The sequence below is a fragment of the Pelobates fuscus genome, chromosome 2 (genome assembly GCF_036172605.1).
Source record: "Pelobates fuscus isolate aPelFus1 chromosome 2, aPelFus1.pri, whole genome shotgun sequence".
Lineage (NCBI taxonomy): Eukaryota > Metazoa > Chordata > Amphibia > Anura > Pelobatidae > Pelobates > Pelobates fuscus.
In genome coordinates this window covers 375,213,569-375,234,978 of record NC_086318.1, presented here as the reverse complement: position 1 = coordinate 375,234,978, position 21,410 = coordinate 375,213,569, and positions in this window count along the sequence as shown.

Below are 21,410 nucleotides of genomic sequence, written 5' to 3'. Positions count from 1 at the left end.
GAGAGCAAACGATAAGAGGTGGTGTTTAGAGAAAGGAAATGGAGTGTTGCAGATATTAGATACTGTACAAGCATAAGAGAAAATGAGGTCGAGGGTATTGCCAGCTACATGGGTGGGAGAATTAGCCCACTGCAACAGCCCGAGGGAGGAAGTAATTGAAAATAGTTTAGAAGCTGCTGAGGTTAAAGAATTAGGGATGGAATATTAGAAGAGAGGAAGAAGGTTAGCCAGGCAGCAAAGTGGTCAAGGAAGAGGAAAGGGGAACCAGGGGGACGATAAATAACGGCAATGTTAGCAGAAAAGGGTTCGAAGAAGCGAATTGAATGAGTTTCAAATGATGGAAAAGAGAGGGAGTGCAAGTAGGTTTAGAGAGTGTGAGAAAAATAGTTTGTGGATGGAAGTTGATTTAACGGTGCTACACACAGAGCGTGCCTTCCAGAGGGCAGCTTTAAAGGAGGAATTATAGTGAGAGTTACATGAAATGGATATGAGATTGTTGTGGTTTCTGGTGTTAGTACCAGGTGGATTCGTAGAAGAGGGACCAGGGTTTGGAGAGACATCACCAGCTGCTAGGAGCAGTAGGATGGAAAGGGAGATAAGGTGGGAATAAGATTTAAATGTTGGGACCGACAGCTTGTATTTAGGGGATATAGGAGGGGTTTGTGGAGATTGGCTAAACATGAGTATAGTGCATGTGATGAATACAGAGATGAGAGAAGCAGAGAGGGAGCAATGAAGATGGTGTCATCAGGAACAGGTAAGTAAAAGGATAGAGAGATTTTAATTATGAGGGAAATGAGAGAGGAAGTGAAACATAGAAGTGAGAACATTATTAGGAGAATAGGTGCTTTTTAAGATGTGGAGAATTGAGCTGTAAAGATTGAAGGTGAGGTTGTGAGGGTTAAGGGTTTAAAAGTTATTCATTGTGTGAATTAAGCTATTTTTGGTGTGGAGGGATTGGTGGATATGATTGGTTTGTCAGGAAATCCATCATGCCTATTCCCCAAACAAGAGCTGTGGTATTTATATTCTTAGATATGGACTTGTCATTCACAATGAATGCTAGATAAGTTGACAAAGATGGTCGCCTTTTGATTCTCCAAGGCTTCCTCAATTTGGCTTCCGGTGGTTGCTGGTTCCCAGCCTTTGATGTCATCACAGGGGACTCGGTCGCGATGTTAAAGCTCCACAGCGCTGACCAGTCCCACTGGAAATTCATTTTAATAAGAGCATGGGCTACCCGATGGCCCCCTTAACGTTCAGCCCCGGCAGTTCTACTGTGCATACAAATGTCTGTGAGTGTATGTGTGTGTCTGTGAGTGTGTGTGAGTGTATGTGTGTGCATCTGTGAGTGTGTGTGAGTGTATGTGTGTGTCTGTGTGAGTGTGTGTCTGTGTGAGTGTGTGTCTGTGAGTGTATGTGTGTCTGTGAGTGCGTATGTGTAGTGCATGTAGTGTTGGATAAGTGGTGGGGGTGAGCCATTTAAATTAAATTGAGATACTCCCCCCTCTTTGCCTCTTACCTGTGGGCTGCAAGGAGGGGGCAGTGTGTAGGAAAGTGACAGTATAGGGGGGAAGTGTGTAGGAAGGTAACAGTATAGCGGGGCAGTGTGTAGGAATGTGACATTGTGGGGGGCAGTGTGAAGGATGGTGACAGTGTGGGAGGGCAGTGTTTAGGTAGGTGAAAGTGTGGGAGTGCAGTGTGTAGGAAGGTGACAGTATGGGGGGAAGAGTGTGGGAATGACAGTGTGGATGGGCAGACTGACAGACAACATGCCCTCACTGATACACATTTACTGACATACAATCATTGTCTCACACACTGTTTAACTAATACACATATTCCCTGACGAACACACATGCACTCACTGACAGACAGACACACACACACACATTCACTGACAAACTCACTCACAGACACACACCTCCTGGCATATACACACTGACAGTCACAGACAAACACACAGACATCACTGACAAAAACAAACTCTCACTGATTTGACATACACACATTCACTGACAGACACAGATACACTCACTGACACACACACACACACACACACATTCACTCCTTCACTGACATACACACACTCACGCATTCACTGACAGACAGACACACACACACATTAACTAACAGACACACACACACACACACATTCTCTCACACACTCACAAATTACTAATATTATTATTTTAATTTGTCCACACAGCCTCCCTAGCTTTGGGAGAGCTGGAGTGAATCTGTCCCTGGGGTACACTGGGGCAGCTATGAGGTGGGCAACTGTGAGCACATCAGAGGCGGCGAGAGAGATGTTATCCTCCTGCTCTGTTTCCTCACGGGCCATCTACTGATGCAGGGAGCCGGAGTATCTCGGCATCAGTAGACGGCACGAGGGCAGACAGTGACAGTGACACACACAGGCAGACAGTGACGCACACACAGTTACAGGGACACACAGGCAGTCAGTCACACACACAGAAGCAGACAGTCACATGCACACATACAGATAGTCACACACATGCAGACAGTTACACACACACAGAGGCAGACAGCCACACACACACACATTCAGACAGTCACACAGACACCCACACACACACAGAGGCATATAGTCACACACAGGCAGACAAACACACACACAGTTACAGTCACAAACATAGAGGAATATGTTCACACACACACACAGTTATTCACAAACAAGCAGACAGCCGCACACACACAGGCAGACAGCCACACACACAGAGAAAGAGAGACACACACAGAGGCAGACATCCACACACAAAGGCAGACAGTCACACACACACAGGCAGGTAGTTACACATGCACACGCACACACACACACACACACACACAGTTACAGTCACATACACAGTTACAGTCAAACACACAGTTACCTCTGTCCACTATGGTCTGGAAGGCAGAAGTGGAGGCAGTGCAGCTTCTGGAGTCTGGATGTTGGGGAAGCAGGGACTACTTCCTGTTTCCTCCTTCCTGCTTCCCCCTATCTGTGCAGCAGTTACCGCCAACCGGCACATCTACTGGGTGCTTTTGCTCTGCCCCACTATCATTTAGCCATGCCCCTATTGCACGGTAAGCCCTGCCCCACTGCAATGTGGGTGTTTTTTTTTTTTTTTATTATCCAAGGTGGAGAATAATGAAGTTCTCCACCTGGGTAGCCGGACCTGTGTGAGCTATGCTGCACATCCCTTGATACATTTGGCCCTGCTCTTGGGAGGGAACAAGGGAGGGCACGTCATGATGTAGGGGGGCCCCCTCCTAGTGATGCTACTGCTTGTCACCTACCGCTGTTACCCTGGACTAGGTTTTTCTTACCGCACCTTCTCTCTCCCGACTCTCTCATGCTATCATTCTGTAGTCATTTTTTCCTCTTTACCTTGGCATGGCAAAGCCACCATGTTTTATTTTCAGCACGAGTTATTTATAGAAAAACAGATAGGGGTGCTCCAAATTGTGTGTGAGAACATAGAAATAACAAAGTAAATACTTATTCACACTCTTTCTTCATCTTATATGTACACCACCTAGATCTAAGAAACAACAATACATAGCATAATACTGTATGGTGTGTACATTAATAGTGATTTAAAGATTTCCAACTCACAATCTCCAGAGCCACGTTTAGTAGGCTCTGACTATAATAGCATGTTCTGATGTCTCTGAGAATGCACCTCCACTGATCTCCTAATGCAAATAGCCCGACTGGTACCAGGAATCAGCAGGAAAATAATTTGCAGGTCCGGAGTGCTTAAAATTTAATCAAAAGTATAATAAAAAATAAATATAACAATAATAATAATCTTAAAAACACAATACCACTAACGCGTTTTTTAAAGTGTATCTTGTAAGTGTCCAAATGTCCTTTAAATACCCTGTCCGGACCTCCTTCTTTAGCGCCAAACTGTTCTTTCCCGCCATTCAATTCTTTCTTCCGCCCCGATTGATGACGTACTTCCGTTAACTGTTTCATCCGACGTCACCACTTTTGCGTCAGTCCGGGACGTCGTAGTTCACAGCGCCATCTTTGAGTGTCCAAAACCGGGCATTTCCTTTTATATTAATCCTGGCAAATGTCTCTTATATTAAAAAGTTCAATAATATATAAAAGTGCATAACATATATATATATATATATATATATATATATATATATATAATTATATGGCAACAGGTTATATACAAACGTAAAACATATTACCGTATATACTCGAGTATAAGCCGAGTTTTTTAGCACATTTTCTGTGCTAAAAAAACCCAACTCGGCTTATACTCGAGTCAATAGTCTGTATTATGGCAATTTGCATTGCCATAATACAGACTGGGGGAGAGGGGGGCTGGCAGAGCTGTTACTTACCTCTCCTGCAGCTCCTGTCAGCTCCCTCCTCCTCCGCGCCGTCCGTTCAGCACCTCGGTCAGCTCCCAGTGTAAATCTCGCAAGAGCCGCGGCTCTCGCGAGACTTACACTGGGAGCTGACAGAGGGAGCTGAACAGACGGCGCGGAGGAGGAGAGAGCTGACAGGAGCTGCAGGAGAGGTAAGTAACAGCTCTGACAGCCCCCTTCCTCCCCCCCACTGAACTACCAATGCTGGACCAGCAGGGAAGGAGAGCCCCCCTCCCTGCTATGTATCAAGCAGGGAGGGGGGACGAAAAAAAAAGATAGTAATAATAAAAAAAAGAATTAAATAATAAATAATAATAAAAAATAAATAATAATTAAATTAAATAAATAAAAAAAATTATAATAATAATAAAAAAATTAAAAAAAAAAAAAAATTGCCCACCCCCCACCAAGGCTCTGCAACACACACACACACACACTGCATTCATACACACACTGCATTCATACACACACACGCTGCACTCATACACACACACGCTGCACTCATACACACACACACGCTGCACTCATACACACACACACGCTGCACTCATACACACGCTGCACTCATACACACACGCTGCACTCATACACACACCCTGCACTCATACACACACGCTGCACTCATACACACACGCTGCACTCATACACTCACGCTGCACTCATACACTCACGCTGCACTCATACACTCACGCTGCATTCATACACACACGCTGCATTCATACACACACGCTGCACTCATACACTCACACTGCATTCATACACTCACACTGCATTCATACACTCACACTGCATTCATACACACACACACTGCATTCATTATACACACACTGTAAATAAATATTCAATTAATATATTTTTTTTAGGATCTAATTTTATTTTGGAATTTACCAGTAGCTGCTGCATTTCTCACCCTAGTCTTATACTCGAGTCAATAAGTTTTCCCATTTTTGGGGGGTAAAATTAGGGGCCTCGGCTTATATTCGGGTCGGCTTATACTCGAGTATATACGGTAATATCATATCAAAATACTCCAAATAAATCTTATATTTTATATCTCCCTATTGCCTTTAAATATGCATAAAACATGCTTATTAATGAAATTACTTCCTAAAAATATGTAACAAGAAGAAAGTGAGAGAGATCATTATCATTAGTTCTACATACTTCATATACATCTTAACATATTATACTAATGCACTCATCTCAAAATCACAGTTTAACCCTTTAGGTGCTAAAGTATCTAAGTTAAAGATCCAGCCCATTTCACATGAACTAAGGGCTGAATATATATCCCCTCCTCTCCAATGGCGTGTAATATTTTGAATTGCATAAAATCTCATCCCTTTTGGGTCTTTTCCATGACACTCTAAAAAGTGTAACAAAACACATGGTTTTTAAACCCTCTTTTAATGTTATATATGTGCTCTCGTACCCTAGTGGCCACACATCTAGTGGTTTTCCCCACATATTGTAACCCACATGGGCACTCGAGCACATATATCACATTATTAGTTTTACACGTCATAAATGATCCTATTCCATATTGTTTTAAACTGGAATGAGAGGTAAAGGTGGTAATTTTCTTTTCTTTACTTTCCAATAATTTACACCCCATACCATTTTTACAATAATTAAAACCTTTAGCGATTCTCTCTTCATACTTAAAAGTCTTTATCAGACTTCTCTAAAAAGCTACTTGTTAAAACTTGTTTTAGATTTTGTGCTCCCCTATATATTATTTTGGGCTTATCACCTATATATCTTTTAATTTCATTGTCTTGCTGTAATAAGTGCCAATTTTTTCCAAAAATCCTTTTGATTTGAGCATGGTTCAATATCCACATAGCCTTTTTCCAGGAATTGTTGTTTTCCAGAATACCAGTAATATACGTACTTCCGAAATTACATAAGGATATAAGAAATCCTCCGGGTCGGCCTATTGTCTCTGGGATAGGTTCTTTATTGTCTTTGTTATCTAAATATGTAGACACTTTTCTCCAGCCTTTGGTGAGAACATGCCCCTCATATTTAAAGGACTCAATGAGCCTTTTGCAGCTGTTAAAAAATATTAAGTGGGAAGATCAGTTTTTATTTGTTACATGTGACGTGACGAGCCTGTATACCTGTATTGAACATACTAGAGGGTGTGAGGCCGTCAGACACTTTCTTGAGAAATCTGAATTATATCATCATAGAGATCAAATTGATTTTATTTTAGAATCTATTTTACTGATCCTTACCAATAATTTTTTTTGGTTTGAGGGAGATTTTTTCCTTCAGTGCCGGGGAACTACTATGGGGACCAGGTTCACCCTCAGTTATGCTAATTTGTTCATGGCCCATTGGGAGGAGCAGTTTGTTTTTTCACAGCATGGCTGGGTGGCGAACCTGGTCCTTTATAGAAGATATATTGACAACATATTTTTTATTTGGAAGGGTGATGAAGTGTCAGCTTTGGAATTTAAAACCCACCTGAACACAAATGTATGGAACATTAAACTTACCCATGAAATTGGAAATAGGGAAATTAATTTTCTAGATTTAAACATCTACAGGGATGGTAATAACATTGAGACGTGTACATTTTTTAAGAAGGTAGATGTAAATAGTTTCATCGAAAAGGATAGCTGCCACTTTCAACCCTAGCTTGATAACATCCCCAAAGGGCAATTCCTATGATTGAGGAGGAACTGCTCACAAATAGAAAAGTATGATCTACAAGCAGATGTTTTAAAACAACAATTCCTGGAAAAAGGCTATGTGGGTATAGATTTAAATAGGTCAATTAATCAAGTTAGGGGGCGTGGTTTCGGCTCTGACCAAGATGGCTGCGTAAGGTGAAAGCTCCGCTCCACCGGACCCCAATACAGCGGTAAAAGCGCAGCAACTCAAGCTTAATGGGGCGCACTAAATGCCTGGAGCAATCCCTGACCCCAAGGAACCCCCAACAGGGCCCGCTGGATGGATTTTTACAGCCGCAGCCCGGGGCGAGCGGAGAATCGGTAATCCCCAAAATGGCGTCGACATCCGCTCCGGGCCGGCAGGAGATCCCGGCCCTAGACAGAATTGAAGGCACACTACGGGACCTGACGGCCTCAATGGTGACAAAAGCCGACCTCTAGGCTATAACAACCACCATCCAGGAAACACTGCAGACAGAGGTCGCGAGGATCCGCACAGAGCTAACTGCGTAAGCAGGCCGCATCACCGCAGCGGAGGAGGCAAACGCGGCCCTCACGGCCCGCATGGCAACTACTGACACAGCGGTAGCACGCCAAGGTGAGATGCTGCTCTCCATGCGCCGACATCTTGAAGATGTGGACAACAGAGGCAGGAGATGCAATATTCGTGTCCGCGGTGTGCCAGAAGCCGAAGGGGCGGAAATCGCTGTGGAAATACTTACAGAGCTCTTCCATTCTCTAATGCAACTGTCCCCACCACCACAGATAGAATTTGAGAGGGCACACAGGGCCCTAAGACCACGTGCTGTAGAAGATGGTCCGCGGGTCCTAATATGTTGCCTACACTCCTTCCCGGTGAAGAACACCATTATGACAAAAGCCAGGGAACGGCAGACCTGGCCCTTTAGAGGAGCTCAAGTTTCGCTCTATAATGACTTGTCTCCCATAACATTGGAGGCCAGGCGGGCTCTTCGTCCGGTGACAGCAACGTTGAGAGACCGTAATATACCACACAAATGGGGATTCTCCTTTGCCTTGATGGCTAGACACCAGAACAGATGGATCACCATGAGATGGCCCAAAGAGGTATCACGGTTCATGGGAGAATTGGGCCTCCCCTCACCCTCGGTCCCCAACTGGATACTGGGATCCTTAGGCCCACCGTCGAGACCACAGAGAGGGCCCAGGCAACGGGACGTGAGGGCTCCTCCTGCTCAACACACTGGAAGGCGCGGAGACCCGACATCCCCAGAGGAATGAATACAGCTACCCACCCACATCCACGACCGCCACACAACACTCCTCGGCAGCCTACCCACACCGACATCCAATGGCACCAACTAACAAAGATGACCCTAGCGAGATTGACCCCTGCAACTGGACGCCTGCTATACACACCTACCTCCCGATGCCCGAGATGAGCAAGATTGGTGTACGGTTCACCATCAGGTACACTGGGACAACGTTTTGGGGCTTGGGGAGGGGGGAACACGAGCTTGTGGGCACATAAAGGGGGCTCATACACCCTTGGAGCAAGCATCCGGGACATACAATTGACTCCCTATCTTTATATCCTGGATGATATCGAACATGGGGCTAGCGGACACAACCTTGGGGCGGGGGGCAGAGGGGGACAGCGGGTAGTGAATACCAAAAGTCCCACTGGGTAACCATTATTCAGCCAGAAACCCTGAACTCTAATGCCCCGATGGGGACATTTTCTTGCAGACGAGGACTCTAATTTGGGCCACATGCACTTAGACGCAATGACTCTGACCCGCAGAGAGGGAGTGGGGTGGAGGGGAGGCGGAGGGAAACAATCTTGATTATTATTACAACCGCCACTATGCCCAATCCCACACCCTGTTGTACCCAGGAAGTGTTAGACAGAAGCACATTTGTAGCACTCTGGCAGGACCCCATTACATCTCCTCGATGTTATGGTACATCAGGATTGTTAGGGTAGGAAAACATACTGATACCTGACATAACCTAGGCCTCACTGATAGCTACCACATATACATGCAGCTAGATAATGGATTAGACACACGTAAGCCACAAATTCTCATTTACATATTTTTGTCTACTCATAACACAAACACCCAAAACAGCAACCACCCCAATGGCACACAAGCATTTATGGTTTCACTCATACATGTACCCCCCCCCCCCCCCAGGAATCAACGGGAGCTATAAATGGAGTGTGCAATGCACGTAACGCGTAACCTGTACACAGTTGTTAGATCAAGAGCCCAGAGGGAAGATATAGGATGAGTCAGGGGATCACAAAACAGGGCACCATACCACTATTGGATCTAAGGAAGCTAACACTCATCGACATAATGTGAAGAAGGGTTAGTTTAGGGCGCTTGGAGCTGGTGGACGCTGGGTGGGAACCCACTGATTGGGGGCGGGTGGGGGGTAAATGGAGAATGACGGGATCCACTGGTTAAAGGAATGCTGCCTTAGGCTCACTGTATGTTAATATGTTAATTTGATGTTAATGCTTATATGCCTTTAATGAGGATGCGCACTATACACAAGTTGTTCCTGTCCATTCAACTTTGACCTTGGGGGATGTGGTGGAGTGGAGAGCCCCATATCTATTCTTTGATATCTTACCTGGGTGGAGCTCGAGTCGTGTTCCCTAACACATACACTCGTGCTAAGAGGTTTGTAGCCAGACGGCAGGGACCCTCGACTCTTGGGCCGGTACCGGAGCGAGCCCCTGCTGGCATGGCTACAGCGCAAGACCTCCTCCTCCTTTCCTAGAGGGGGTCTAGATTCGGGATACAACCGAAATCTGTGGGGGTACCCACAAAAAGGGTACACACCTCCTTTTAAATTTTATATGAAACAGCTGGCCCCGTTTCCCGGGAACCAGGCCCCGGATTTCCTACTCGTAGCACCTGCTATAACTCCCATCTCCCTCTCTTTCCCTCCCCATTATCCCTCCTCCCCCCTCTCCCATCCCCTCCCTTACCCTTCTCCACGCATCGGACTAACCTGTGCCCCGGACACGTGACCCTCCCAGAAGTACCAGAAGATCGGAGAAACCACCGGATCCCACATCAGATCAGAATTGTAACCAACACACATAGAAAACATGGCCTACCGAAGCGCACCTCTGAAGATTATCACACAGAATTGCAGAGGACTCAACATCCCTGAACGTAGGACACACTTGCTACGAGAATTGAAGAAAAAACATGTAGCGATAGCTATGCTCCAAGAGACGCACTTCAAAGAAGGGTCAACCCCTAGACTACGGAACAGGCATTACCCAAATAATTACTTCTGCAACCATCCAACAGCCCATAAATCTGGAGTAGCCATAATATTAGCGGCTGAGTTGGAATTTAAGGAATTAGAACGAATACAGGACTCACAGGGAAGATATATCTTCCTTAAGGGCATCATAGCAGATAAGATATATACAATAGCGACCATCTATGTGCCCAATCGGAGGCAGGCCCCTTTCCTACGAAATACTTTACATTAACTGGAAGACTTCACAGATGGGATACTATTGAGAGGAGGCGACTTTAACGCCCCGCTTGACCCAATGCTGGATTCCTCAACGGGTCATAGCTGTCATCCGCAATACAGCATCAGATCCATCCGACAATCGATGGAGGCTCTGAAACTAGTGGACTGTTGGAGAATGCTTTACCCCACATGAAAGACTACACCTACTATTCTGCCCTCCACAACCGTTACTCCCGCATAGATTATATCCTCATTGCACAGGAAGGTCTTTCCCACCTACGCGGAGCCGAGATCGCAACGGCCACTTGGTCGGACCATGGATCGGTCGAGATAGAACTGCATTCGCCCCTGTACAGGCCGAAGGCTTGGACCTGGAGACTTAATGAAGCTCTACTGCTAGATCTGGACACCAAGGAACAAACTCAAGAAGCATTAGAACAATACTTATACAATACAATACAATACAATACAATACAATAATAGAGAAAATGACACCCCAGAGACCTCCCCAATATCCATACGGTAAGCTCACAAGAGCGTGATCCGCGGCATACTTATATGCATCGCTTCTCAGTAGCGAAAGGCGTTCATGCTTGCACTGATCGATTTATATCGCTCAATCTTGACCCTAGAACGCAAACATAAACGCTCTCAGCTAAACGCAGTCTACGGAGAACTAATGGAACACAGTGATGTAGAATTATTAAAAACCTGTATTGAACCTGTGTCTGAATTTTTGCACTAACTCCATTTTAACCCACATTACATGACAGACCCTCCATTTTGTCCACATTACATGACAGAATTTCCTAACAGCATTTAGTGTAATGAATAGAGACTGTATTTTCTATAAAGACATGACTAACCCCGGAATTGCTGAATCTCCTGTAATTTGCAACATAGTATAATCTGAAGGCCATGAGAACGCCGGCCTAATGAAATGTTCTATTCATAAAAGAACCTTGCACCTGACCACGAGACTGATATCACTAACTACGCAAAATGACGCCCAAGCCCCCCTTTCCACCGAGTAAGCCTCGTGCTGGGAAAGATGACGCTTGAGCCATCCGTCCACACCCGTGTCCAGACACCTAGCTAACCACTTAACATTTAATCCAATTAATGAAGTTTATTTGTTATTATCTGATATTCAATGATGATGTCATTTTGCCTTTAAAAGGGTCTGCATACCCGTTTTCTAACCAGATGCCATTAAATTTTCTGAAGTTATTTTTAACCTGAACTGCATGTGTCAGTGTGAACTTACTTCTGCGTATACGCAATTTAATCATCTCAGATTTGGACAGGAACAGATAGACATTTAAACATATTTGTTTATTTCTAAATTAATCTACATCAACAGAAGGAAACTTAAATACCTTATTTTTAAAATACATCTCCTATCCGTACAAAGCACGAAAGGCTTTTACTATGTACACGCCAATAAAGGAGGTAAATACCTAGCGAGACTACTGAAGGGCCCCTTGCCCCATAGGCAAATACGTAAGATACGCCTGGCCTCGGGGGAGGTTTCTCCCTTCCCGCAGAAGATTGCAGGGGAGTTTAGGACTTTTTACAAGAACCTCTATAATCTGTATACACCTAACGGGGACACAGAGGCCGCGAGAGACCACGCAAAGATACAGGACTTCCTGTCCAACACAGTCACAAACACGATCAATCAGGACTCAGCATCACTGTTGGACACACCATGGAAGAATTAGCCGCAGCCCTTAAGACATCCAAAACCGACAAGGCTCCTGGCCCAGATGGCTTCTCCACGGGGTATTATAAAAACTTCTCAGGAGTATTGCTGCCTTGGCTCACCAAGGCACTCAACGCTGTAGGCGAGGGAGGGACCCTGGAAAGGGAATCCCTAGCAGCCACCATCACAGTCTTACTTAAACCAGGGAAGGACCCATTACAATGCGGCAGTTACCGACCAATCTCACTGTTAAACGTAGACGCCAAACTGTTCACAAAAGTTCTAGCAACCAGACTTAAACATCTCCTTCCCGATTTGATACATGTGGACCAAACAGGATTCATCCCAGGTCGAGAAGCTACAGACAGCACCCTAAGACTCTTCTCTATCCAGCACCACGCGAGGAAATTGGGGACCCGGTTACTTCTGCTATCAACCGATGCATAAAAAGCATTTGACCGGGTCAACTGGACATACATGCTGGCGACACTGAGACGGCTGGGCTGCGGTCAGAGACTCCTTACGTGGATATCTGCCCTGTATAGCAGACTGTGCGCAACCGTGAGGATTAATGGGGCCACGACCGCTGATTTCGCGATCAGCAACGGGACCAGACAGGGAGGCCCACTCTCACCATTGCTGTTCGCGCTGACCCTGGAGCCACTGCTACAGGCAATCTGCCAAACTCCGGATATACAGGGATATGACTGGCAGGGAGTACAACATAAAGTGGCTGCATATGCAGACAACCTCCTTTTCTTTGTCCGCAACACCAGGATCACACTGCCGTGTCTCCTTTCAGAATTTGATAGATTCGGACAGATATCCGGATTCAAGCTTAACATCTCGAAATGTGAGGTCCTGAATATAACACTCCCCACAGAGGAGTTCCTGTCTTTGGAATCGCGATTCGCGCTCCACTGGTGTCGCGGAAAGATGAAATACCTTGGCATCTGGGTGACCACGGCCCCGGGAGATATATATCAACACAATTTTACACCCTTATTAAAGAACGTTCTCGTAGACCTGTCCAGATTGTCACATCCGCATGTAACATGGCTCGGAAGGATCATGGTGATTAAAATTAATATACTCCCGAGGATCCTATATCTCATGCAGACTATACCGGCAGTTTTCTTCTCCACCCTGAAAATGGCGGTGATTAAATTTATCTGGCGAGGAGGACGATCTAGGATTTGACACAACATCATATGCCGACCTAGACTTTACGGAGGGCTAGCGTTACCCGATTTTAAGAAATATCATCAGGCCACGATCATGCAAAGGATAGCCGGAACCCGGAAGTAAAAGTCACAAGGAGATTAAGAAGACGCCAAACAGAGAACGAAGCCCATATACCGATTGAAAAAGCCCCTGGTACGGGGCGAAACGCATTTCGGACACTTTGGACACTTATTTGCCAACTGGCAGGACTGACTTTAAGTCATATTGATATTGTAATATCATTTTTATTTTTGTTCTTATTTGCACTTTATTTTGATCAATTTTACTCCACATTGGGGAGCAATAAAGTTTTCTCCTGAAAGATCCAATTCAAGTTGTGGAACCTGGATTTGTACTCAACTGGAGCAACCAGAAGGTGATCTGGGAATAGGAGAGGGACATCCTAAAAAGTCCCACAGCGCCATCCATGAGAGCCATATGTTGAAATTTGGCTCTAGGCTTGTGAGTACCCGACTCTCATCTTAATTTATACAATTGACATATTACACTATATTATCTTTTATATATTACAGATTTATTCTAGAAGTGTGATCCACCTACTACATTGTATGTATTTTATGTTTGTATACTGGACTGGCACTTAGCACAGACGACTAAACAATGGGTGGCGTTCGACAGAGGCCTCATTGGACCAACAATGGAGGTGAAGATCTGGGGAAGTTCTGGAAGACTACCAACTCATAATGATAATGAAGGAATGGTCCTACAGACCTTACATAGTTGGAAAAGGCTGAGAACACAAGACCACGTATCCCCCATACCCAGTCCAATGATGCCCATCACGCATAATGAAGCCATAGGGGGGAACTCCCTGGAGCATTGCCCATCCCAGGCACTGGTGCATGCATGCCCTCGAAGACGGGAGACTGCGGGATCTCCCCTCGCTATTAGGAGACAGGCCACGAACCCCTCTCCTCCAATTCAGATACCTACAACTGAAACATTTCTACGAATCACTACCGCACAAAAATCGATTGCACAGAGACCTTATGTGGTTTGAAGACCTCTGCGACCGAGGCACCACATTAGAACATGCAATTTCGGCACTATATCAACATCTACTAATCGGAGGCACGTCTACGGCTACGACGTTTAAACGGCAATGGGAAGAACAACTCGCAAAATCACTCACAACCCAGCAATGGGATAAAGCAATGCTTTGGCAACATAAGAGCTCTATGAGTTCATATTACCAGGAAATGAATTACAAATTGCTCTCCCTATGGTATAGAACACCAACTTTACTGCACCGCATATTCCCTTCAATTCCCCTGGTGTGCTGGAGGTGCCAGGAAAGACGCGGCACGGTGCTACACACAGTGGTGTATCCTGGTTTTGTGCTGCCCTAGGCAGGACAAAACTCAGGCGCCCACCCCCCCCCGCGCGCCACCCCCACCCAACCTTTACCCTGCCCCGCATTCTAAATACACACACACACATTCACTGACAGATATGCATACACTAGCTAACAGAAACACACACTCGCTAACAGAAACACACACACTAACAGACACACTCACACTCAGTAACAGACAAACACAGTCACTAACAGACACACACTAACAGACACACACTCAGTCACTAGTAGACACAAACTAGCAGACACACACACTCACTAACATACACACACACACACACTCACAGGCAAACACACTAACAGACACACACACTAACAGACACACTAACAGACACACACACACTAACAGACACATACACACACTAACAGACACACACACATACTAACAGACACACACACACACTCACACTCACTAACAGACACACACACCCACACACTCACTAATAGACACACACACACTCACTAACAGACACACACTCACTAACAGACACACACACTCACACTCACTAACAGACACACACACACACACTCACACTCACTAACAGACACACACTCACTCACTAACAGACACACACACTCACACTAACAGACACACGCACTCACACTAACAGACACACACACACTCACTAACAGACACACACACACTCACATTCACTAACAGACACTCACACTCACTCACTGACATTAACACTTTTTTTTTTACTTTAACCCCCCCCCAGCCTCCTTACCTTTGGGAATGCGGGAGGGGGGGGTCATCTTTTTTCCCTGGTGGTCCAGTGGCTGCTGGGCGGCTGGCGAGGGAGCTCTTCCTCTGAGCTGTCTGCTCAGCTCCCTCGCGCGCCGCACAGTGAGGCTGTGACGTCATATTCCGGCTCCCAGCCTCACTGTGCGGCGCGCGAGGGAGCTGAGCAGACAGCTCAGAGGAAGAGCTCCCTCGCCAGCCGCCCACCAGCGCCGCCCGACCGCCCAGCAGCCCAGCAAGTCTGTTAGCCGCAAGGCTAACAAGACATTTGCCTTGGGCATTTGGGGGGCGGCTTTTTTTGCCGCCCCCTGGAAAATGCCGCCCAAGGCAAATGCCTTGTTTGCCTCGCGGCTAATACGCCCCTGGCTACACATCTGGTGGGAGTCCAGAGCTATCACCCCATATTGGGAAATGATTAGGGAAACAGTGACGCTTATCCTGGGAGACATACCGGAGTGGAACGCGGAATTGGCATTGTTACACATCTCGACACAACCCATATCGTCGTACAAGAAATCGATATTACGACACCTGCTTAATGCCGCCAAGGCCAACATACCAGCCCACTGGAAAAAGAGTGAAGTTCCTACCAGAAAAGAGTGGATTCACAGAGTAGAAGATATCCAGGGAGCAGAAGAAGCACATGCTACTCTGACAGGATGAGGAACCAGGCATGCGGACCGTAGAGATGGAGACGCACCGGGATCCACGGCAGGGGCTCCGACCAACGCGAGCCTTGCTGGAGGAATCACACCCCACGTAGATTGATTTCCCACTACCCCCTGCTCCTAACCCTTTCCTTACCCCCTCCTACCTGAATACCGGGGCCCGGGGGAACCAGGGTAGAGGCCAGATGGGTTGATTATGAGACAGACAAATAACATAATAAGCTAGGAGAGTAATAAGGATTAACAAAACGAGCAATTGTAGATGGAAGCTGACAAAAAACAATGACATTTGATCAAAGGCACGGAGCTCCAGGACACTCTGTGGCTTGGATACCCGGAGATTAGACGGGAATATAGTAAAGCACGACGAACGTTTGGCAGTTAGATAGAGGCACAACTCATCTCACCCGCGTACAACAGAGGCACCCATACTAAACAGAACTTCGGCACCTACCAACCAATAGCTGAAGACAAGGATTCAGGCGCCACAGAGGGGGTGCAGGGTCACCTAAGCAACACTCGAGCTCTGCCATAGGTAACAGTTATGGGGGGATTCTAGACCCCGAGAACTAAATATAAGCTACATGATATGTGCAAGCTCCCACTTAAGATTGACACCTGGAGTTTCACTAAAACTACGTTGTTAAATTCAATGTTATAGCAGAAGTGAGCAGATATGTTCCCTACAGTAGGGAGAGGTTAACTAGACCTACTCCCCAGAAAGTCGATGCGGACCTGCGAGTCCCATTGTAACGTGAGCGGGTTGGCCAATGGACCTACAAAATTTTTGTTTCTCTCATGGATCCCGAGTTTTCCTTGCTTATGTTATGCAAATATTATATACATGATCAGACCTGCGAGTCTTACTGTTTAACTTACGATGAACCTACAAATAAATAAACACATTTTCAAAAAATTTTTAGCAAGTTAGGCAGATGAATAGAGAAGAATTACTGGAGTACAAACAATCAAAAAAAAAAAATACAGGAATAGTCCCATTAATCTTTGATTTTAATAGGAACCATGCTCAAATCAAAAGGATTTTTGGAAAAAAATGGCACTTATTACAGCAAGACAATGAAATTAAAAGATATATAGGTGATAAGCCCAGAATAATATATAGGGGAGCACAAAATCTAAAACAAGTTTTAACAAGTAGCTTTTTAGAGAAGTCTGATAAAGACTTATAAGTATGAAGAGAGAATCGCTAAAAGGTTTTAATTATTGTAAAAATGTTATGGGGTGTAAATTATTGGAAAGTAAAGAAAAGAAAATTACCACCTTTACCTCTCATTCCAGTTTAAAACAATATGGAATGGGATAATTTATGACGTGTAAAACTAATAATGTGATATATGTGCTCGAGTGCCCGTGTGGGTTACAATATGTGGGGAAAACCACTAGATGTGTGGCCACTAGGGTACGAGAGCACATATATAACATTAAAAGAGGGTTTAAAAAACATGTGTTTCGTTACACTTTTTAGAGTGTCATGGAAAAGACCCAAAAGGGATGAGATTTTATGCAATTCAAAATATTACACGCCATTGGAGAGGAGGGGATATAGATTCAGCCCTTAGTTCATGTGAAATGGGCTGGATCTTTAACTTAGATACTTTAGCACCTAAAGGGTTAAACTGTGATTTTGAGATGAGTGCATTAGTATAATATGTTAAGATGTGTATGAAGTATGTAGAACTAATGATAACGATCTCTCACTTTCTTGTTACATATTTTTAGGAAGTAATTTCATTAATAAGCATGTTTTATGCATATTTAAAGGCAATAGGGAGATATAAAATATAAGATTTATTTGGAGTATTTTGATATGATATTAATATGTTTTACGTTTGTATATAACCTGTTGCCATATAATAATATATATATGTTATGCACTTTTATATATTATTGGACTTTTTAATATAAGAGACATTTGCCAGGATTAATATAAAAGGAAATGCTCGATTTTGGACACTCAAAGATAGCGCTGTGAACTACGACGTCCCGGACGGACGCAAAAATGGTGACGTCGGATGAAACAGGAAACGGAAGTACGTCATCAATTGGGGCCGGAAATGAAAATATGCAGACAAAATAATTGAATGGCGGGAAAGTACAGTTTGGCGCGAAAGAAGGAGGTCCGGACAGGGTATTTAAAGGACATTTGGACACTTACAAGATACACTTTGAAAAAGACCATCGGGTCGAAATGCATTAGTGGTATTGTGCTTTTAAGATTATTATTATTGTTATATTTATTTTTTATTATACTTTTGATTAAAAGTTAATATTAAGCACTTTAAAAAACTCCGGACCTGCAAATAATTTTCCTGCTGATTCCTGGTACCAGTCGGGATATTTGTATTAGGAGATCAGTGGAGGTGCATTCTCAGAGACATCAGAACATGCTATTATAGTCAGAGCCTAATAAACGTGGCTCTGGAGATTGTGAGTTGGAAATCTTTAAATCACTATTAATGTACACACCATACAGTATTATGCTATGTATTGTTGTTTCTTACATCTAGGTGGTGTACATATAAGATGAAGAAAGAGTGTGAATAAGTATTTACTTTGTTATTTCTTTGTTCTCACCAACAATTTGAAATGCCCCCTATCTGTTTTTCTATTTTTTTACTGTGTTTGTGTTTTTTAAGTGGTTTTATAAACACTGGGGAAGTCGCACTTATAAAGGGAGCTATCTAAAATACCTCATCTTACTTGCACTTTGTGTGTTAAGGACTTGCTGTATGAGTTGTTTATACTGGATGGCATCAGATACGTTACTAGTTAAGACTATGCTGTGTAATTACTGAATTTTCCATTTTGCAATACGCACAATGTGAACCTATTGATGTGTTTTGCATGGTTTCCTGTATCAAAACTGCAAAAACTTTATAATATGAAAATTATTTGTGAGTTTTGTTCAAATACATTATTTTTCTTATGCCAGGTAGCCAAGGCCGGTGCAAGGATTCTTGCCACCCTAGGCAAAGATCCATTTTGCCGCCCCCTCTTGAATGCAACTACACTCTCTCAGAAGTTTATTCACTAAACTATGAATTCAGTGAATTGGAAATCGAATTGCATAGTTTAAGCAAAAACAGCTGAACTGTGACAGTTGCTGAGTTGGCGAATTCTTCTAAATGGTATAAATTTTGCCATTTGGTTTTTATTTAGGTCTGATCAGCTGTCCCTTTCCTCCATAGTGCCCAATCTCTCTCATTAGCGTTTATCCCCAGCTTTCTCCTTTGTGTCTGTTTCCAAAAGTTTGCAGTCTCTATGTTCATGATTTATCTGCTCACTCTATGCCACAGATTCTCTCCAGCCTGTTTCTCTTTATTACAATAGGGTTATTCAATAAAGTGAGAATTGTTGGGAATTCAAATTGAACTTTGTTAACATTCTCCAGATTTGGCTACTCTGCCCTTACACTTACAATTTTCACACTAGTGAATAACCCGGTAATTATCTTCTGTCAATTTCTCTTCTTTTCTTTTCCATTTCTATTTATTAAACAGTGAGTTGAAATATAACTTGAAACATTTAGGCCAAAACAGAAGAGTTGTATAAAGTAATCTCAACTTTTTTCAAATCACTGTTTAGTGAATTTACTCCTAAGTGTTAAGTGTCTAAGGGTAAGCAGAGAGACCAGTGATAAATTTAGGGAAAGGGAACAGACCGGGAAGGCAATTAGGAAAGGGATAGAGAGATTGTTGAGGTTTTTAGGAAACCTATATAGACTGGGAGAGATTTTAGACACAGTGAGCAGACATTTAGGGGGAAAAAAAAGAAACTGTCCAATATGAACACACACATTCAGTACACACAGTAATACATACATCCACACACACACACACACACACACACACACACACACACACACACTGCCAATACATACATCCACACACACACACACACACACAGACTGCCAATACATACAACCATACACGCACGCTGCCTAATATATACATTCAACCATACACACTCACTGCCCATTATATACATACTGCATAATACATTCATCCATGCGCACATACTGCCCAACACATACATCCATACGCACATACTGCCCAACACATACATCCATACGCACATACTGCCTAATAAACACATCCATACGCACATACTTCCTAATACATATACATTTTACATTGAATATATTTATGGTTGTTATAAAAAAATTTATTTAATTCATTTGGTGGGATTTAACTTTTACTATTGTGCATTTAGTTTATGATAATGGTGGTATTTAATGTATGCTACAGGGAACTTGTCTGAAAGGCACATTGTAAGTAAAACATTTTTTAAATATAATATATATAATTATATTAATGTATTAGAAATATAACTGGTCACGCACTCACTGGCACACACACACACATGTCACTTACACCCTCTCACCAACACACACACTCTTACTGACAAATACACACATACACACAAACACAATGTCACTTACACATTCTCACTAACACACACACACTCTCACTGAAATACACACACACAATGTCACTCACACCAGTTTACATATAGTCAGTTTATTATACACACACCCACAAACAAACTTAACACACCAAATTTTAAACATACAAACAATAATAACCATCTCCTCTTATGCCATACCTGTGCTAGTGATGTGGCTGGAGGAGAAGGGGACCATCTTTCAGTCTGCAGGTATCTGTCCTTGTCCCTGGTGGAGCAGGAGAGCCGTGCACTGTGAGCACAGGCTGCTTCCTGCTCCCTCCAGAGTGCTTCCTGTGTTCACAGGCAGGGGGCAGCCAGGATACCAGGTTACATCCCGGCTTTCCCTGCCTGCAGCAAGCAGAGTGCTCTGCTTGGGTGCTGGGGATTCAACAGATCCCCTCTCCCTGAGCAGATGATCAGCACTGCAGCAACAGGGAGGCAGAGGGAGCACAGGATATGGCTGCGCTGGGGGGTGGCTAAACAGCCACTTACCCAGCCCTCCGACCCCAGGCAGGAGAAGCCCGCTGCCCACCCAAAGGAGCAGCCCATCCAGAAACCTCCCGGTGGGCGCCCCCTGCAGGTCTGCGCCCCAGGCGAATGCCTAATTTGCCTTTATGGTAGCGCCGGCCCTGCAGGTAGCCTACATGATTTGTGCAGT